Source organism: Podarcis filfolensis, assembly GCF_964270895.1.
Source record: "Podarcis filfolensis genome assembly, chromosome: 5".
NCBI classification, from domain to species: domain Eukaryota; kingdom Metazoa; phylum Chordata; class Lepidosauria; order Squamata; family Lacertidae; genus Podarcis; species Podarcis filfolensis.
In genome coordinates, this window is record NC_139608.1 from 47,932,285 (window position 1) to 47,952,306 (window position 20,022).

At 41.1% G+C, this 20,022-nt stretch overlaps 2 long non-coding RNA genes across 2 annotated transcripts in view; one reads left to right on the forward strand and one right to left on the reverse strand.

Annotated features, from left to right (window-relative positions):
- Positions 1–983, forward strand: part of LOC310763852 — a 96,664-nt gene extending 95,681 nt beyond the window's left edge. Inside the window, exon 3 of the long non-coding RNA XR_014548849.1 lies at positions 879–983. This is a non-coding gene — a long non-coding RNA (uncharacterized lncRNA). The remainder of the gene's footprint in view (positions 1–878) is intronic.
- Positions 633–5,408, reverse strand: LOC310763850. Its single transcript, XR_014548847.1, has 2 exons — positions 5,148–5,408; positions 633–1,052 (listed from the first exon to the last, which is right to left on the reverse strand). It is a non-coding gene; the product is annotated as an uncharacterized lncRNA (long non-coding RNA).
- Positions 5,409–20,022: the final 14,614 nt, after the last annotated feature.

Sequence of the window (20,022 nt, forward strand, 5' to 3'; positions counted from 1 at the left end):
GCGACCATCACCTGCCCCTCCAGGAACTGGGTATTCCGTTAAAGGAATCTGGGGGTCCTGGATCTCGTCTGAAGTCCACTTGAGGGGCTAGGGTCATGCCAGGACCACAGGAAGCCCAGGGTGAGCTTTGATTGGTCCTCATCAACCTTGCTCCCTCGTTTGGTTTATCCCATTGGACTATTACCCAGAGAGGTAGAGTCAGTTATAGTCGGGAGTCAATGCCTAAGCCAATACTGCTCACGTGGTTGTATTTCAATAAAGTTGTGGCCAAAATTTGCCCAAAAACTTAAACTAAAATAAGTGTTCGTGTGAAGTTATTTTGGGGGTGGGTCCTGGGGATCTTGGGGAGCAACTTTGGATTCAGTACAGAACAGCTGCCACCATTAACCTAGCAAAGAAACTAGTTTGACCTGTTCAGCAGGTTCCTCTGCTAGAATCTGACCTCACAGATACAGAATCACAGTCGCAGAAAAACATCCCAAAGTCACAGTTTGGGAATAATAATTATTCATGTGGAAATCTCATGCAAAGTAAAATACACAGTTACAAGTATTGTACAACCACATCATTTTGTTCAGTGGTCTTATACTAATTTCTGCAATGTAATATCAAAATATACCCAGAAGTCAGACTAATTAGGAACAGATACCTTTAATTGATCACACTTGTGACAAATATCCTGTTTGGTCACTGTCCAAACTGTCAGCTGTTCATATAAGGTGATGAAATATTCTTTCCAATTAGTGACCCTAATCTAATTAGAGTTCACAGTTGTACAGCACTTCCAAGTGTTCAAAGCATTTCACATGCATTATCTAGCAATAGTCCTTACAAACAACTTGTAAGATAAGTCAGTATTATTATCTCCCATATTGCAGATGGATGGTAGTGGATAACTGTGGCCTGACAGGGAGTGGTTTGTCTGCAGTGACCTACGAATTCATGCCAGAAGCAAGATTTGAAGAAGGAACTTCCTGATTCACAGGTCGGTTTTCTACTTGCTACTTCTCATGTGTGCCCCTGAATGGATATCCCTGCCTTGCTGCAGATGTCTGCAAGGAGTAAGCTTTATGAGCAGCCTTCATAGAATTATAGAATTTTAGGTCCCAGCCTCCAGAGCAGGAGAAAACAAGTTTGCTCCATCTTCTATGTGACAGTCCTTCAGATATTTGAAGATGGCTATCAGTGTGGTGTGGTGGTTAAGAGCGGTAGTCTCGTAATCTGAGGAACCGGGTTCGCGTCTCCGCTCCTCCACATGCAGCTGCTGGGTGACCTTGGGCCAGTCACACTTCTTTGAAGTCTCTCAGCCCCACTCACCTCACAGAGTGTTTGTTGTGGGGGAGGAAAGGAAAGGAGAATGTTAGCCGCTTTGAGACTCCTGAACGGGAGTGAAAGGCGGGATATCAAATCCAAACTCTTCTTCTTCTTCTCAGTCTCCTCTTTTCCAGGCTAAACATATCCCTCCTCAACTGTTCCTCATAAAGTTTGGTTTCCAGACCATTGATCATCTTGGTTGCCCTCCTATGCACACATTCCAGCTTGTCAATATGCTTCTTAAACTGTGGTGCCCAGAACTGGACACAGTACTCCACATGTAGTCTGACCAAAACAGAATAGAGTGGCACTATTACTTCCCCTGACCAGGATGCTTCTGTTGAATAGCATTAGCTATTTTATTTTAATCACAGACTGACTTCATAAGCCATGTAAGCAGCTTATGAAGCCCAAATATTCTTCCTGCCCCAATTCTCTACAAGCGCATTATTTGCAGGAATCACTTTATGACTTTGTATTTCATGTTTTGCAGCAATAGCATTAAACACCTCTGCTATGTCATACTTGCAAATGTTTTATACGGAAAACTGATATTGGTAATGACAAGTTTGTCAACCCTTCATAGTAAAGGCTAAAATCAGTAATCAGCCATCTTGTCCATTCTGATTTTCCTTTTGACACACCTCCCATTTTCCTCAAGACAGCACATGAGAAATAATTCACACATCTTTCTCTTTGTTTTAAAAACAACAAAATTATAACAGATCATATTGTGTTCCTGCATTTTTACACTATTTGTTTTATAGTGCATGGGAACCATTAAGAAACCTATTGGTTTATAATGTACTCTCTAAATACATATTTATAGCTATTTTTATGGTAATGAATATTGCTGACTATAATCATAAAACTAATAAAGGGATAGGTACTGTACATCTGGTAAACCATGATAGCTGTTTACAATGGTTGCATTCAAATAGCCATCCATTGTACACTCTGTGCTCATCCTGTCTTTAGCAACTGAAATGTACTTAGCATTCAGAACTTTCTTTAGGGGGCAGCTAAGTGGCTGTAATCACATATAATACTCCTGTCTTCATAGTATTATAAGTGGCTTAACAACCGTCTGGTATATGAAAATAGACTTCTGTACATTAGTACATGCAACTGCCATGATAAAAGAGGAGAAAGAAATATACCTCTTTAGTCATAGCAGTCATATGTGTTTTGGTTCCCATAGCACACCCACATGCTTCCAGGATAATGCATACATGGCTGAGTTAAAGGTGCATAAAAACAATAGGCAATCCCACAGAGACCGCAAATGACTTCCATGAAGAACTCACCATTAGATAAAACCAAGTGCATGAAATCAGATCAGTTTATGCTTTATGGTCACCTTGCGGAAACTCCTTTCAACAGCCTCACATTGGAACACGCAGAGACATTTGTGTGCTGTCCTTCACGATGCAGATTAGGAATGTTCACCACTGCAAAATTCCTTCTCCCCCCCAAAAAAAGTGTATAGCTGATGTGGTAATTGTTTAAATGTAGAACAGGGAAAACATTTCACAACAGCCAAATGACCTGAGGTCCCTGCTATCTGCCAAACATAATTTATTGATTGACAGAGGATTTGAGGATAGATGAAGGCATTTGAAATAGCCACAAAATATTTAGCATCCACTTACAAAGCTCTCCTCTCTGCTCATATAATACGGGGTATTCTCCATGAAGTATGAAAATGCAGTCCAGATACTAATTCAGAGATTCCAAGGCTTCACACTTTGCATGTCCATCATTCAAATGACTGCTGCGCTCCCACGGGATGGTTTGCCTGTAGTAGTAGAGCTTCTGAACAAGAGCAGTTCCGCTTAAACTTCCAAACAACAATCAGGTTTAATTATATTTTTAAAATGCAAATGTCTTTTAAGTGTCTTCAACTCCAGATAACGAAAGCTGCTTCCCCTGTTCACAGCTCTATACTGTGAACCCACGTGAAAGTCATTTTCTAAGCTGAGTGAGACAAAGATTGTAAAGTCTTTGTAGTCATTAGTAGAAAGAATCATAGTGGTGGAGAGGCAGGAGCTTAGTACAGTGGTATCTCGGGTTAAGTACTTAATTCGTTCCAGAGGTCCCTTCTTAACCTGAAACTGTTCTTAACCTGAGCACCACTTTAGCTAATGGGGCCTCCTGCTGCCGCTGCACCATCGGAGCACGATTTCTGTTCTCATCCTGAAGCAAAGTTCTTAACCTGAAGCACTATTTCTGGGTTAGCGGAGTCTGTAACCTGAAGCGTATGTAACCCGAGGTACCACTGTAATGCACAGCACAAATTTCAAGTGTGTGATCTTCCAGAATGTCTAGTTCAGCTTTTGTCAACCTGGTGCCTTCAGATGTTTTTAACTCATAACTCAATCAGTCCTATCCAGTATGGCCAATTGTCAGGAGGGCACCAGTTTGGGGATGGTTGCCCCAGTAAGAAAAGTTTTCAGAGGAACTAGAAAAAAGTTTCCTGAGATTCCAAAGAGCTGCTAACATTAATTGATAGAGCTTACTTATATTCCACTTTTCTACAATGAGCTGTGCCCAAAGCAGCTTACAGCAAACATTCAAAGCATCAAAATACAGAGCGTTAGCAATTCAAACATACAAATTACAGGCCAGTAAATTTAAAAAATGTCAAGAATCAACCATTTGGCAAACAGAAGCAAAGTAAGAGTTAATCAACAAGAAAGTTTCTGGAACTTGTATTGCTGCACTCCAAATACAGTTCAGAGATGAGGGGTAGATGACATATGGCTGACATACAGGCTGGATAACATACAGCTGGCTCCCCCATCTCTCATCCAGAGGAGACTGACAGCAGCAAAAGGCAAATGTTGAGGGGGACAAATTGCCACAATGATGGTAAGTCTCTTCTCCAGAGATCTGGTAGTACCTGGTGCAGGTCTTATTGCTCTTAATGGGCTAGGTGGACCATTGGTACGACTCATTATAAAAAAAAGTCCCTTCTGCCCCGCCTTCCCTTTTTCTGTCTTTTCCAGAATGGCTGATGGAAAAATATCATGCTTAACTGTTTGTTAGTTGAGGCTGCATACACACTATACTTTTGAAGGACATTTGAAACCCATTTCCCCCATCACATAATTCTGGGCACTGTAGTTGTCAGATGCTGGGAATTGTAACTCTGTGAGGGATAAGTTACTGTGCCCAGAAATCTCTGAGGGAAAGAAGATGCTTCAAATGTGCTTTAAAGGTATAGCATGTACACAGCCTATGTTTTTCTTACTTTCCCCCCTTTTTTCTACAAACACATTTGCTGCAGGGGCTTCAACCTGTCCCTGCAACTCTTCAGTTTCAGGATACTATCATTTAATTTGATTATATGTCATTATAGGAACAGCTTAATCCGTTTAAAGATGTTGGGTGGTTCCTGGCCATTACATGAATTAAAATGGATGACTTTTGAAGGTCCTTCCGATTCTAGACTTCCAAATTTCTTTAAGAAATAAAGTACTAGGGAAAGAAGATGTGAGCGCTATAATTAATTGCACAAATTCCAAGCGCTAGAGCTACTTACAAAAGAGTTTTTGCTCTTTGTGCACCATAATTAGGGCTTCAATTACTTCAAGATTGTGCATTTTTTAAAAAAAACTCTTTTGCTTCAACACAAAAGGGTTCCATTAATTAATATACTGTAATGTATAGACTGCCAACATGTTTGTAAATGAACTATGAACATGCAGCATAAAATTGACCCAAGTAAAATGAAATTCTTGCAAGTTTATATTTCTAGCATTCCCTCCCTCGCTGCACAATGAGCATGTTAGCTTGTGAGGAATCCTTTCTCTTTTTTGAAGCGTACTCACATCTGTTGGTGATGGGTCATGAAAGAGAAGGTAAACCAGCAGGAAGTCACAGGCCATAAAACAGTGTCATGACATCCTGACCACCTTTCCATACAATGTTCTGGAATCTTTGAACAATCAGTTACAATTTCAGTTTCTGTGTTCCAAAGATTGCAATTAAAAATGGCAACTGTTATGTATTCTGTGGTCTGAGCCCCTGTGTTCTGATTCGATACATTATATCCAATCACAGAACATTTCAGGATTTGGGCCTCTGCCATTCGCCCTTGAACTCTGAGTCATGATTCGCAGCTTGGAAGTTTAGACAGCCAATCATGTTGGGAATGGGAGTGGCCCAGGCCTTCAGAAATGTATATAAGCAGTTGCTTTGCCCCTGTTGTCCAGTCCTGTTAGTTCAAAAAAGGTTCCTGGTGTTATCACTGTGTCTTGCCTCATGGGAACCCACCTACACTTCAGCAACACTCTGTGCTTTTGAGGCTGTCAGGAATGCATGAGACTATAGAACAAAGGGAAGTCCGCCTGTGTGAGCAGAGATCCATTCTGATCATGTGCACATGTGATATACCCATGTGTGAATTAGTCTCCAGTTGTGGAATTCTGCACTCTGGTGCAGGCATAGGCAAACTTGGCCCTTCAGATGTTCTGGGACTACAACTCCCATCATCCCTAGCGGTCAGGAATGATGGGAATTGTAGTCCCAAAACATCTGGAGGGCCGAGTTTGCCTATTGACTGCTCTGGTGCCACTCTCAAGGAACTTAATTTGGCAGAGGGAAAGAAAGGAGTGGCTATGTGCTGTGGGTGTCAATGCAGGAGAACGGCAAAGTAAAAAAAAAACCCCAATTAAATGGGGAGGTGCCATTAGGAATAGTCAGCTGCTGCATTTCTGACTGCAAGTTCCTAGTGATTTTGGATGTGACTAGCTGAAAAGCAGATAGGGTGTGCTGTTAGATTGGGTCCAAATGCTATCTTTAAAAAGTATTACCCTGAAATAGGTATCTACTACAGGCAGTGCATGTAGTCCTCTGATATATTGTCCACAGGGAATTCTCTTGACTTACACTGGAAGCTGACAAAGAAATGTTGATTTTACACCATCTGTTTAAAAGCAAGTGAAGACAGCTGTGAGGAAAACAAAAGGTTCAAAGGGAGGAAAGACAGATGGATACAAAAGATATACTTTGGCTGGTACTACATGGTACCTAATGGCGTCAATAACTGTTTTTCCTTTGCTTTTAAATTTTCCAAAAGTGTCGGGAAACATGGTCTAAATGCTCTTACAAAGGATTAGCGCTTTGGAGAACTTAGCAGGATCAGAACTATCAAAGTGGAGCCTTGTAACCCCCTGTGAGCTGTTGTCCGAAGCATATATGAGAGTGAAATTAATACCCATATCAGAGCATATTCAGGCATACACTTTTGAGTAGTGCAGTCAGAAAGGATGTCCAATAGCCTGACTTTGATAACTAGCTGGTAGCTCTCCAGCTAATGTTCAGAGAGATCCCCTACCAACCTGCATAAGCTTCTGAAGCACCACAGATGGAAAGCTCAGGCGTTATCTCATTATCCCTCAAAATCTTAACTTCAATGTCATATTTAAATCTCCATTCTCTATAATCATAATCCAAAGTCTTCTGAAATACATGGCAACTCTTGCCATGCTCCCCACTGGAGGTTTAGCTCAGTCTGCAGTTGGACAGTATCTGAGTAGAGCAGAATTCAACTAAACTAATTGGGAAAATATTAGGATTACTAAAATATGTCTGGCCTGCTAAACATATGTGGTGTATAGAGGAGGTTATTCTGCTGATGGCTAGAGAGGTACTCATAGCTTATAGCAGTGGCACCTTTTCTCGCTCTCTTGGTTTTTTAGTCTCTCTCATTTGCTCTGTTTTTCAGGGCTTTCCTAAATTGTTTCTTAGTGACCGTGCATCTAATCCCCAAATGATGGTGCCAACTTACAATCAAGCCCTCCAGCGGCAATCTCAGTTCAGTTGGTCCACCAGAGGTTCCACATACAGTCATACCCTGGATCCTGAATGCCTTGTGACTCAAACGTTTTGGATCCTGAACGCCACAAACCCAGAAGTGAGTGTTCCGGTTTGTGAATGTTATTGGAACCCAAACGTCAGATGCAGGTTCCGCGGGTTCCGATTGCATGCAGGAAGCTCCTGCAGCCAATCAGAAACCGGGCCTTGGCTGTCGAACATTTTCAGAAGTCGAATGGACTTCTAAAACGGATTCTGTTTGACAACCAAGGTACAACTGTACTGCAAAAATGGATTGTATAAGAAATTAAATCATCTATAATTATGAACCAAAGACTTTTCCAAAGCTACTTAATGATGTCAGGGACTTATAGCTCATAGCTCATACACTTAACCAAGTACGTACAACCTTCTTACAGCCTCTGTTGTCCACACTCCCTGTTCTCTTTCAATGTTGGGTAAAAGCAGCGGCAGAGAGGTGATCAGCATTAGACAATGTTGTTACTGCATGTTCATCATGGAAGACTGACACACACTGCACAGTTCCTCCCCTTCAAAGCCACCATCTGGACACACCTAAGGGCTGTCTCTTCTTCAATGATTGCAACTGCTTGATGTGACACTTCAGGCCTCAGTTGGTGGTCTCTCTCTCTCTCTCTCTCTCTCTCTCTCTCTCTCTCTTCTTCGTATCCCCAAAGCTGGAGAATACAGATGCCAGTGGCAATTTGAGCAGAAAATAATCTGCCTGCAATAGCATCTCATAAGGATGGAGGAGGATTTGGTGACTTTGTTTTCTTTTAGTAAATAAAATATTTGCAGCCCATAGAGAAATAGGGGACTCAGTGATTCCCTACCAGACAGACATTCACAGCTTAGAACAGCTGCTGAAGAAACTGCTCTTTCCCTTCTGTGTTTCAGAAAGCTAGCAGTAGGAAAATCAACATTTTCAAGATATCATGTGCTCACTGCTGAAATGACACAGATTTTTCTGTGTGCTTGTAAATACACACAATTTAATAGTGCAAGCTGGCCATTCCGAACCTGGCGCACATCAGATGTTGATGGATTCTAGCTCCCATCAGCCCCAACCGGCATGATGAGGGTTGTAGTCTAAAACATCCGGAGGACACCAGAGTGAGGAAGCCTAGTGTAAGCAATCTTTATTGCACATGTTTATTTGTACATTGTATTTAGTGTAAATCTCTAGTAAACCCAGTGAAAGTACCTCACTATTTGCTTAGTCCAAAAAGTGTATGTATAAGACAAGGGGATGGCAATGATTATCAGTAGCATGTTTTGTATGGGAAACTGCCTCAGTTTCAAGCTATGCATACTCAGTTTCAAACTACGCACACATTCCTTGACATTTCAAAGATGTTCAGATTATGTTCTTTATGACTTAAGAAGGATGGAACATTCTGCACTTGGAATGTATGCCCAAAATTGTTCTGTGAATCCACATAGGAGAAAGCAGAAAAACAATAGATTAGTGCAGGCACCTGCCTAGGGAAGACAATTTGCCCATTGGCAATAAGGGATGCATCCTCCTTACTCCCAGGGAGGAGTATTAAGACTGCACTGAAACTCACTAGGTTGAATCCAACAAAACAATTGTGGAAGTAGAATGACTTCTATTCACACAATGGAACATCTTCCCACTCTCTTCCCTCTGTGTATAATTTTGTGTGTGAGGTGGAGAGAGGGCAGGGAAGTTCTTGGATTTCTTTGTGAATGATTCTAAAATTCCTTTTGGTTTAACTGATCACAACCTTGTGCATAACACAACTATATCTGCTATCTTTCAAAATATGTCACGGAATAATTTGACCAGCACCCCTTTACTAGAGATCAAGGTTTCAGACTGAAATAACTCTGTTACGGGGTGTGCAGTTTGGGAACAGAGGCATGTTAAGTCTGTGCCACACCTGTTCAATAAAGAATGGATTACATATATTGACAGAGAATTAAGGCAGGAAAGGCTCTCCTTTTCTGGGTCATCAGTTCAAAACCAAACCAGGTCGGTAAATACTGGGTGTTATTACAATCATAAGTCGTTTTCAAACCTATAATTTCCTTCATGAAAAGTTGATGGGTTGGACCTATCTTACAGTTTAGTCTTGTTTCCTTCTCAGAACAGACAGACCTTCCACCCTGCCCACCTGTGATCTAATGTAGAAAAGAATGACTCAGTGTAATTGAGCTATAATTTGAAACTTCCCAAAAATGGCTGGGGCAAAATGCCTAAAAGCTTTAAGTAATGCTTGGGGTGGGTGTGTCTGTCCCTGTGTGTGAATGGAATTTTATCACAATATGTGATGTGCCCAATGTGTTTTGACATACACAGTTTCTCTCACGGACAACAAAAACAAATGTAATTTTTTGGGGAGTGTACAGTCTTGATCCTATTGGAACAAGTCATTTTATTTCTGTTTGCTCTTTGAAAGACTGTATGCTGCCATATGTTGCCTACCTCACTCATTTGAAATTTTGTACATCTCTCATTTTGACTTGTCAGCCTTTTTAGTTCTAATGCTTCCAACATCTTGATGTTTGTTGTTCTATTTCATAAAATCTGTCTTACGAAACAGTTGGAGGCAGCAAGTCAGGTGATGACAGGTCTTAGGTCAAAGGTCAGCAATTATGGGCAAAAAGGCCAACAGCAGAAAGAGGTACAAAGACTCAAGTCACCTCCACAGTTTTTTTTACCTTTCAAATTATTTACGCATCCTAAATGAGAGCTCTTTCCTGGTCTTATTTGGGATGTGTAAATGCATATAATTTGAAAGGTTAAAATACTGTAGATGCAGGCCCATCACATTTTGTTCAGATGCAAAATCTTCTTTTGACAAAAAATACATTTAAATATGAATATTTAGATAAGTATTTAACTGATGTGTGTTTTTAAAAATTTGTTACGTTGATTAATGTAGAAATAGGACAAAACAGGATTTCTACGTGAACACAAACAAAAATAAGAGACTGGAAATAAATTTATTTGGATGATGGTGGACCAACTGGGAAGCACGTTTTCATCGGCCTGATTTACTTCTTAGGTTGCCGGTTGTATAAGATTACTGCGTTGGGGTATATCTTGCCTTCTGTTCCCTGCCTGGTGGTTAGGGTTTTCAGGGGAAGATTTCCTACAAGCCTGCCACCCTTCCTTTGCCAACCTCATACAATTCAAAGACAACGCATCAAGCAATTTTTTCAATAACCAAAAGAAACAAAGAAGCGTTTCACGATCAGAGCACTTCTTGAGAGCAGCAAGCTCAACGGAAAGAAATAGCTCATTGGTATCTATTCCGTACTGCAGAACCATAGGTGGCATTTGCTCAGTGCGTCAGTGTGACATCCACAAAGTAAAGTATTATCTTCATAAAGCTGACTTGATTGCGTAACTCGTCAGTGTAATGTGAGCCCGGAGTGGGTAATGTACAGAAATTATGACATAAAAAAAAGAGAGAAATGAGGACAATAGCCCCAGAGAAATGAGTGAGTCATTGGCAAATACCACTGATTGGCCTGCAATCTTGAAACCACTTACTCAGAAGCACTCCCACTGAACTCAATCAGCACCCTGATCCAGAACCCCACAGACACTCTAATACACACACAGAGAGAAAGATGATCTTGCTCTCAGGGGCTAACTCACATTTTGCAATTTTTACATGCAAAGGGATGTTTATGCTGATCTGATTCCTCCCTTGAAATAAGTGGAACAGTACTTGTGGGAGATGGAACACCATGATCACTCTGGAGCTCCTGTGCCAGTAAGAAATTGCTTGTTCGTGAATGACTTTGATTACTCACAGACATTTCAGACTATTTCATTTCTAACTTTTGTTTGATTTCTAACATATACCCCACCTTTCTTCTAAGATGGAACTCAAGGCAGTGTATATGTGGTTCTCAGGTGACCTCCCAAACCAGGAACTGATCAGACCCAGACCTGCTTAGCTTCAGTAAGGTGGTAGCCTCATGTATCTTCAAACCATACCCTGGAGAAGAGACAGGTTGAATTGGAGAAACAAGAACTTGAAATGAGAACTAGGGAAGGGTTTTCCTGCTTAACAGTGTTTTGTAAATAACCAGGTTGGGATAATCATCACACACAATATCACACAACATCAGCTCTGCATCATTTTACTCGATCTAGAAAGCCCACCTAATAATCTATGTAGGACTAGTTTTTTGATGCATAAAACCCATCTCAAATTTCAACAGCCCTATGGTCTTTAGAGGTTGCTAAAGGATTCTCTAAGCATGACATTTCAGCCTCACATCTTCACTATATGAAAAGTTTCAGTTTAGCCTGAAGGACAAACACTTCCAACTAAGAACCAAAAGGCCTCACCAGAAGAATACAACAGCAGCAAACAAAACAGAACACTGTCCTAGGCCACAATTCTATACACATTTACCTTGGAGTAAGGATCAATGAACTGAATGGATCATACTTCTGAAGAAATATATAGGATGGCACTGTTAAATAGATTTCTAGTAAGCTATTTCTGTGCTTGCATTTCTCTAAATGTAATTTGAAAGTAAAATTATACAGGTGCTTTGTGATGCGAATGTAGCATGCAGATACCATACCCTCCGACATTTCTCCAATGAAAATAAGGACGTCCTATTCCATAGTAATAATTACAATGATGATTTTATTATTTACACCCCACCCATCTGACTGGGTTGTTCCAGCCACTCTGAGCAGCTTCCAATATATATAAAAACATAATAAAACATTAAACATTAAAAAACTTCCCTATACAGAGCTACCTTCAGATGTCTTCTAAAGGTTGTATAGTTACTTATCTCCTTGGCTTGGGAGTCACATAACTCCATACCCTTCACCATTTGTCCAATGAAAATAGGGATGTCTTAAGGAAAAGCGAGACATTCTGAGATCAAATCAGAGGCCAGGACAGCTTCTGTAAATCTGGGACTGTCTCTGAAAAATAGAAACACTTGGAGGATCTGACCTCTTCTGCTCTAATGTTATTTAACATAGTGGCTGTATAGTAGTTTGAAGACCTGAAGACATGTGGATTAACTCCTAAAAATTAAAAAAACAACAACCAATAACTTAAATATTGGACATTAAATAAATGGAAAATATCAAAGTATCCATGGGAGTTGTAACCATGAAAACTTTCTTTCATCCTCTTCTCAGAAATGCCCATTGACAGCTGCATCATAGACAGGAAAATAATGGCCTCCTATAGAATACTTCAAAGCAATGTTGATAATTCAAAACCCCCGCAGCAATTCTTTTGGTTTGGCTACCACTGAGACTTTGTTTAAAGAAAAAACCTCTATTTCTAAATGCTTTGATTGACTTCCTGCAGAGCTGTGATGAGACATCAAAACCCAACAGGTAGCACTGCCATCAGGCTGTTCCACCCCCGCTCTCAATCTTTTCTTCTTTATCAATACAGAAATGAACCTGACAAACTTTTCACCTTCTGAGAGTCGTGGCAATCTTCAAGGCATCAGCCCAATCATGTCTGTTCTCTGGAGAGTATTGAATAATCAGGTTTCTATTCAGATATGGCTATGTATATGTCCTTGGTATAGTAATATGTAGGCTGCATATTATTGTTTTTCTGGAGGAAAAAACAGTCTCAAATTTAAGTAACTTCAGCACTTGTGGTTGTACATTATGGGCACAACCACATCCTAGTGGTTGCGCAACCACGAGGTGCAACCACTTTTCAGTTATACCCATCTCAATGGGAATGAGTTGACAACATGTTTATGGGATACAGCTTATTTGGCCCTACAACTGTATCCAATATGGTGCCTTCCAGAGGTTGTTGGACTCCTACTCTTATCAGCCCGAGGCAGTAATGCCAATGGTCAGGGATAATGAGCGTTGTATTCCAAAAACATCTTGAAGGCACCATGTTGGCTACTGCCTACATCTAAAAATACAGTCATTATTCACAGATCTCAGCGGGTCCTGGAGAGAGAGGTCATAACTGTCAGAATTTCATGCTAATTGGTAACAGTTTTTGTCCTTTCACAAAGGCCTGCACTGCTTCAAGATCATCAAGGGAATAGAAATCTCAGGAGCAATATTATCCTCAAAGCCCAAAAATCTTTCTTAAGGAATGCTGTGAAAAACAAGAGAAATAGCAGAACGCCTCTCTCCATTGGCCAATAACATTTTTTGTGTGTGCTATTATAAACAGAAGTATATGACTTAGATATTATGATCAAGACTGGTCACTTGGGAGGTGGAACACAGACATATACTGCTGAACCCACAGTTTTATTTATTTTGTAGCTGTTTACCTTGTCTTTCAACATAGATGCCCTTGCAAGACAGCTTACATATACAGTAATACAACAAAACTACAAATTATTAATAGAACAAAAAAAAACCCTCACCCACACAAATTCATCAGTGTCGATGTAACACATTCTTAACATTCCCAGGTAAAGGTGGGGAAGATCAAGTGATAGCCAACTGTGGTTGCCTTCTTGTGCCACAGACAAACACGAGTTCCCCTTCCTCTTCTTCCTTGCAGACATGTTGCACACCCAAAATCTGCTCTGGAGAGTTGAGTGATTGCTGGCATTGGCTGGGGCAATTTTGGATATTGTCCATGGGGTATAAAATGAATAAGGGCGTCAGGGTCCACCCTTTGTCAATTGTATTTCAACTCCATGGTTTTACCAGTCTGGTTCACACATCACAGTAAACACACCTGCCAAGTGCCCTGAAAATACCTCAGCCATCCCAAAAGCCCTCTAGCCATCATGGCTTCACATTGTGTCATGGAGAGTCCCAAATTCTCAAGGGGCCTTCCCTTCAGTACAGCATTTCAACATGTTGCTGGAAGTTCATCCCTCTCAACCCTTTTGCTCTTCCCTAGTCCTTTTAGTTCAGCATGGCATGGCAGCTAAGCCAGGGTTTGACTTAATATCAAGTGCAAAATCAGCTCTGCTGCTTATTCATAGCAGTGGTCTGGGGGAACCTTGCTTTTAGTGATGGCAGAAACAAACACATGGATCAGAAGTACAGTAGACTATGGAAGCAAACAAAAAACTCTCCATGGGATATACCTATCATGTTCCCCATGATGGACCTTTAGTAGGAGCATATTTTTTGTTATGGTCAAAGTGACATACACCATAACTGGAAGTTTTGCTTGATTCTTTATATTCAACAAGTAAGTATAAGTTATAACTTCCTAGTTAGCCAGCCATGACGGATAACAGCAAGGTGTTTGTGCTGAGCGTGAATCATCTTGGGGGGGCAGGAAGTTCACGTAGCTGAGATGTTGCAGATGAATGAATGGCTCTTAACTAGCTCTGCCACAAGGAGTAAATTGCAATTTCTTGGAAAGCAACGATGCAGTGCAATTATTTAATGGAGCTGAATCTTGATTTCTAGCAGACGTTTATCAGGCAAGGCACTTGCATTTCCAGGCAGGAGTCTGTCAAAATCTAGTTCATATTAAAACTAGAGGCCAAAGATTAAAACTAGAGGCCAAAACTACTAGCCAAAGATTAAGTTGGGGTTAAGGGAAGTACGTAAAATTACATGTCTCACTGAATCAGAGAACTTCATATGTGAAGGAGATCTAGTACTGTCCAATGGTAATTCTAGACCCCATGTATCTGAGAGTCTCTAACCAAGTTAAGGGAAGAGTTCTATCACCTTTCCCTAACTGAATCAGAGGCTGTTTCAACATCCAAAAATGGAAGCTCTCCAATTTGACAAGGGAAAAATATTTCCTGTCTGAATCAAAGATTTTGGAATCATGAGAGTCTACAATAAGCCCCGTTCCATGCCCAATAAGCATAGGACACCTTTGTCTGACGGTACTGTGGCCCATAGATTGCAGCAAAATGCTGGGCAAGGTTTTTGCCCAGTGTCTTCTCTGTGTGATGGGCTCATGGGACAAAGCTGTCCTATGAGTCCTTGTTGCAGAGCGGAGGAGAAGCCTACATAAGGCTGCTTTCCCTGGAGCTCACAGACATTTTGCTTTGAAAACTTCTTGCCTGCCCACCCTTGGGTTAGAGCAGGCCTGGCCAAACTTGGCCCTCCAGCTGTTTTGGGACTACAACTCCCACCGTCCCTAGCTAACAGGACCAGTGGTCAGGGATGATGGGAATTGTAGTCCCAAAACAGCTGGAGGGCCAAGTTTGGCCATGCCTGGGTTAGAGGCTTTTCTGAGCAATTTTGGGTCGTGGGTTGACAGGGCCGGAAAGGAATTTTCTCTCTTTCAACCCGATTGGCACTTGGTTGGGATTTTTTTCGCCTTTCCCTCAGTGCAATCATGGCTTTCTATACTGGACGGCCTCGGTCCAGTATACCTGAAGATGCCTCTCCACGCCTATCGTTCTGCCCGGACACTGAAGTCCATCACTGAGGGCCTTCTGACAGTTCCCTCACTGTGAGAAGCCAAGTTACTAAGGAATCAGGCAGAGGGCCTTCTCGGTAGTGGCGCCCGCCCTGTGGAATGCCCTTCCACCAGATGTCAAAGAGTACAACCACTACCAGACTTTTAGAAGACGTCTGAAGGCAGCCCTATTTAGGGAAGCTTTTAATGTTTGATGTATTATGGTATTTTAATATTTTGTTGGAAGCCGCCCAGAGTGGCTGGCGAAGCCCAGCCAGATAGATGGGGTATAAATAATAAATTATTATTATTATTACATTGTTTGTATGAGGGTGGAAATGGCATTGGTCTGGATCAACATAGTATAGCCGCTCCCCCCATAAGGGGCCTGAAGGGAGGATTGACCACAGCAAACCCAAGCATGGATTCAGTATCTGCCTGGTTGGAATCCACACCCCCAGTGAGATCTTGCTTGTTTTGTTTGCACCACGTCAAGGTTCAATACTGGCCAACTCCCATGGTACAGGTTTGGAGTGATCCAAACCCAGCGGATCCGTTCCATCAATGTGGGGCTTGTGGAATAATGAACTGTTCCTGGAACCCAATGCCATGTCAACTCTTGCCCTGCCTGTTGCTGTCAATAAAGATTTGGCCTGATTTTACCCCATCACCATTGTACATTCTGGTTATTTTGTTGCTCTCATGGGTCACATAATGCATCTGCTTGGGCAACCCAAGAGCCCTTGAGCTCCAAATAGAATGCCCAAAGTTTTCTGGTGTTTTCTCCTGTTGTTTCCAGCAATTAATTCTTCTTCTTCTTCTTCTTCTTCTTCTTCTTCTTCTTCTTCTTCTTCAATAGCCTTATCCTCCATTATTTTGTTCAATCCTCTTTTAAAGTCATCCAAGTTGGTGGCCATCACCGTCTCTTGTGGGTGAGTTCCACAGTTTAACTATGAACCATGTGGAGAAGTACTTTCTTGTAGCTGTCCTGAATATTTCAACAAGAAGGCTGGAACATAAGTAGCACTACAAAGTAATAATTTAGATTGTCCACCTTCACTTAGATCAACAGCTTCTCCACACAATCTCTCCCAATATGAGATTGATGTTTTTTACCCAATTCTCTAGCAAACAAAAGCCTCAATATAGACTTTTCAATTTTTGTAACTTCCTTGTAACTCAGCTGGGTACCCTTTTCTTTGGGCTGACAATTATCTGAGAAATTACCCATCAAGAAAAGCAAGAAGGCATAATCCGGCTTAAATCATTCTTGGTTTCTGCACAAGATTTCCCAACCCGCTGTGTATTTTTGAGCAGGGAAAAGGAGCAATCAGCTTCCTAATAACAGCTCTTTCAATTGCTTCTGTGTAGAGAATAGTTAACATACAAGAACAAAAAAAAAAAAAGATTTGCAAAATATAGGTAGACAAGGACAATAGGACCCAGAACGAAACCATGAAAATACCAAAAAGGGGGAAGATTGTTCATGTACACATAACTGAATTAGAATTATACCGTGTCAAATATAAACAAGATTTCCCAGAGATTTCTTGGAAATATGAGTTCACTGTGTTCAAAAGGGCTGGATAACATCACACATCCTTTGTCCTGGCTTCCTGGAAAATCTGTTTGATGATCCAAACCCATAATTTTCCTTCCATCCAAAAGTCTGTGCAGTCAGTGGGGTGAACATCCTTTGCACTAGATTTCCCAAACATGAGGTCTGATTTCAATCATTCCGGTCTTACAGTAAAAGTTTGCTGTTGTTTCTGAGCTGCAAAAGGTTACATGTCAAGGACTCCTATCAAGATTTGAATCTAGGAACATCTGGTGGTAAAAACCAATTCATCCAACTCTGTTGGATCAGCAGGATGTGATGGAACTAAATTTATTTTGAATTGCCTAATTGCTTCAACGGGTGCCTAGTGTCACCAGACTACCGCTCATGCAACTTACAGAAGTTTTGCAATGACGCAATGAATGTGTCTGGGGCAGTATACATGATGACGAAGCAATCAAATGTCTAGTTCAGTGCTGATTCAGTGGTTCTACATGAACTCAGCAGCACGTACCTGTAATAGTGGCTTTATACTCACGTCAATCCCTTTTGCTACTTCCTTGTCAGTGTAAACTCATGTTAGTTAGAAACAGTGGCAGATTTTGGGGTCTCTAAACTCTGCAGACTGCAACAGATGCACATCATGAGTTGGATGGCTGAAGTGGGCTATATCCTGCCTCTCCTCAGAAATACCTTACAAGGGACCTTTAGAAAATGCCTTGCTGGTGCCCAAGCCCTTTTCATAATTTCCCAACTTTTATCACACCATTTATTCATATATTATTATTATTATTATTATTATTATTAATAATAATAATAATAACAATAATAACAATAATTATTATTTATACCTTGCCCATCTGGCTGGGTTTCCCCAGACACTCTGGGCGGCTCCCAACAGAATATTAAAAACACAACAAAACATCAAACATTAAAAACTTTCCTAAACAGGGCTGCCTTCAGATGTCTTCTAAAAGTCAGTTGTTTATTTCTTTGACATTTGGTGCGAGGGCATTCCACAGGATGGGCACCACTACTGAGAAGGCCCTCTGCCTGGTTCCCTGTAACCTCACTTCTCACAGTAAGGGAACTGCCAGAAGGAGGTTTATTTGAATAGATGAGGTGAGATAGATTTAGACTAGTGATGGTACACGCCAATATTTTTTGACCATTAGCCAAGCTAGCTGGGGCAGATGAGAGTTCAGAATCCAGCATCATCTGGAGGGCCACAGGTTCTCTGAACCTGCTTTAGGGTGCATTCATTCATACTCCTGTGATATTCCAGGTTAAGAGGTCTGCAAGCAGATTATTTCTGGAATCAAATAACATGGACATGAGCACTAAATATACTCTAAATTTCTGAATGTGATTTTTATGTCATATGGAACTTCTTGTATAATGCAGAAATTAACAGTTAGGGAAACATCGGGGAAATGGAACAAACTGCTGTGTGAATGCATCAATAGGCACTCACAGTTGTATTACTACCTACCTAGGTACACCCTGAAGCTGAATGCAGATAATGTGTTATGGAACGTTGTTAGTTTATCTTTCTTGATCATAGAATCAAATAAATGTGGAGGTGGATGTTCCGCCCACACCCCCAATTGGAATTCTTCTGATTATATACAGTTTCTCTCCAGGGATACTCCCCAAACTAACTGCCATTGAGCAGTCAAAGTGCGGCAAGTAGAGCTATGAATGACTGACACATTTTTGCACTATCTTCTTCTGGAAGTGGACAGTCCATGAAAGCAATTCACTTCACTTTTCCATGTGATAACTCATCTGTTTTCCTTTCTATTTCTTTTCCAAGAGCTGTCTGTATTTTGCTTCAAGACCGGTCCCTCAGCAAAGAAAGTAAATGACATTAGCAATCTGTAGAGGAAGGAAGTTGTGGCTGGGAGTTTACCAGCAATCAGAGCTCACTGTCAAAATGGTGGAAGAAACACTTGGCTGTACCCAATAGTCAAAATCACCATCAAGCCCTGAGGCACTCAATCGATCCTCATCAGTTCTAACTCACTTCCATTTTGACTCTAGGAAATGATTAAGGAGAGAATCCAGTACAGTTGTTTATTCTTATTCTTATAAAAAACTATACCCAAAAGAAAACAACAACAATAATGGGTTAGAAATCAACAAAATGCATTTCAATAGAGATAAATGTAAGGTTCTCCACTTAAGCAGGAAGAACCAGCTGCATAAGTATGAGGTGTGGGACACTTGGCTTGCCCATAGTACATTTGAAAAGAATCTATGGGCCTAAGCAGATCACTTAACATGAGTCAACAGTGTGATTCTGCAGCAAAAAAGCTATTCTAGGTTGCAGATAAGGTTGCATACACACACATACATACATCCACACACACACACCAGTGTATAAAGCTGTGTTCTGCTGAGTCCACATGAGGTGGGCAACCTGTTGCCCTACAGATGCTCTGAGCCTCCAACTCTTATTTGCCCCAGCCAGCATGCGCAACAGTCATCCTCAGGAATGATCAGAGTTGTAGTCCAGGAATCACTTGAGGACCATTCATCCAGGAACAACATGGAATATACTATTCATCCATCTAGCCAAGTATTGTGCACTCTGTAGGTCTCACAGGCAAGGGACTCTGCCACCCCTGCTAACATGAGATCATTTTTATAGCAGTTGCAGCACAGGACATTCTGCTCTACCGCTGATTTATGGCCCCTACTGATCTCTCATAAGACGTCAGCTCAGCTCAAGCACTAGATCTTGCTTCTTCACTGCACATGCAGCTCCATCATGATTCTTGGTGAACTGAAGTCACAGCACTGTCTCTTTCATGCTTTGTCATTCTCCTAGCATTTGCAGGAATTTCATTGCAGGATTAATAAAGTGATCCTTCTTCCAGTTTATTGTGTTGAGTCTGTGTTTGCCTGTGATAAAGACTTGGACACATTAAAAGCCTCATTTTTTAATTGAAGAACTAGGGCAATGTGTTAACT